Source organism: Camelus bactrianus, chromosome 3 (assembly GCF_048773025.1).
Source record: "Camelus bactrianus isolate YW-2024 breed Bactrian camel chromosome 3, ASM4877302v1, whole genome shotgun sequence".
Lineage (NCBI taxonomy): Eukaryota > Metazoa > Chordata > Mammalia > Artiodactyla > Camelidae > Camelus > Camelus bactrianus.
This window is the reverse complement of record NC_133541.1, coordinates 134408719-134410843: the sequence shown is the minus strand read 5'-3', so window position 1 is coordinate 134410843 and position 2125 is coordinate 134408719.

Below are 2125 nucleotides of genomic sequence, written 5' to 3'. Positions count from 1 at the left end.
GAATCAGTACACTGGAGCTTATCAACTTGTAATAGATCACGTTACTGACACCTGTTGAGGTTGGATTTACGAGGTAGCTTGTTAGCCCAGTAAACTGACACTAAACTTCAGATTTACGAGTTAGCCCAGCAGAATTTAGATCAGTAAACCGACACTTATCACACTTAGATTTGTGACTTAGCTTGTTAGCCCAGCTGGGCTTTTCCTTTACATGAGGATAGCTCTCCCACACCCAGGGAACTACTGTGAGCCCTTGATGGTTCCACTAGGGTGGGGTGTGGTTTACCCAGGAGGGATGGGGACTGTGCACCAACACTCAGGCAGTCTGCTCTGTCTGGGGCTCTGATCTTGTACCACCCCTCTCCCCACCAGCCCAACACCTGGGAGAGTGGAACTAAGGCAGAGATCATGCCTGCCTGTTTCCCAGCGTGTAAAAGGGGAATAGGTACTCTTCCCAAGGTAGTTATGAGCGACAACACCTGCGGGTGCTTGGTTCCCAGACCAACAGAAAACCCAGCTCCGCGTGGGGGCAATGGGTGTGATACCCATAGGGGTTCTGCAGAAGCATCGGATGGAGGGCTGGATCAGAGAGGTAAAACAAGAGCTGCGGGCCTTGAAGGGTAACAGAATGGTACAGAATCAGGACTGCAGCCTCTTTCGGGGTGCCCCCAGAGGTAAAGCTTTTTCTCTCCATCTCCGCTACGACCCTCCCCTCTCCAGATCCATCCCTTTTCTCTGCTCTTCCGGTCCATCTGTCTCCCTCCACTTTTCCCCTCCTCTCCTCCCCCTCCCATCTTCTTCCTCCCTCACAGCCCCACCTTCTCTCGCAGAACCCAGAGTGGATCGCTGGCCCTCCTGCGCATGGGCAGTCGGTGCCAGCTGGACCGCGGGTTGGAAGCTCCAGCACCGAGCCGGGGATCGGCCCCAAAGTCTTCTTAGATCTGTCGACCGGTAGGCCTTTAGCTCCTGCCCGGGGCCGGGGCCTCTGGCTGTGGAAGTGCAAGGAGGGGGGCTTCCGGGAAAGGGGTCAGGCGGCTGCGGGAGGGCGGTCGGCATGTCACAGCCCCCCAGGGCGCCAGTCAGCCTGTGTTCAGCTGAATTGCTCTGGCCAGACCCCTCTGCCCGCGCCACCTACCCCGGCGCCCAGGCCACACCTGTCCATGGCCAGGTGTGCACCTGCAGCCTCTCACCCAGCCGGGCCCGCCTCAGTCCGTTGCTGGCGTCCCCTTCCCCTCTCCCGCCCGCGAGTCCTCTCCCGCCCGAGAGTCCTCTCCTCCCGGGCTGCCTCTCCTCGGCCGCCGGCCCATCCCCGCCCCTGGGCGGGCTGTGTCCCGGGCTGGCGGGGTCTGTGGACCCGAACGGGGGCAGGCGGCTGGGGCTGGGGCTGGCCTCCGAGCAGGGCTGCAGCCCGCGTTTCCACCAACCCCCCGCCCGCTTTCCCTGCCCCGCGACCCCGGGGCTGCCCTGCTCTTCCTTTCCTGCTCCCTGAGGACAAGCTCAGCGGCGTGGGCGCTGCTCCCTGGGCTGAGAGCCTCCGGCTCTAAAGCCCAGCTTCTGGTGGAGTCGGGAAAGTGGATCCTCAGTGCTGAGCGAGCTTCTGTCTCCTCCCTCAGTGTTTCTGCCCCAGGTAAGTACCTTGAAAACTTTCAGGTGTTATGATGGCGGTGCTTGTTGATGTCACGTGTTTTTAGAGTGCCAGGGATTACAGTGTTGAAAGCAGGGCTTGGTTCAGTTAAAAATGAGCTGAAGGCATGAGGTTGTGACATGCTCCTTCCTTCCCACTCCCTGTGTGAAACGTGTAACCGTCGATTTTAAAAAGATAGTTACAGTCCCTAACTAGCCCAGCCCAGCTAGGGTGCGTTAACAGGAACAGCACCACCAGAGGCGTTGGAGACCCAGGGACATTGCAGTCCTAAAGAGCTCCTGGCACAGTTTGGTTTGTTTTGGTTTTTTGTTTTTCTTAAATCGTGGGGCAGACTAGTAGTATAGAGGGAAAAATAATTGTCAAGAAGTAATTTTTCATATAACAGCTTTATTGTGATATTGTTCACACACCATGAAGTCCATCCACTTAAATGGTACAATTCAGCAACTTTTAGCATATTCACAGTGGTGCAACAATTAT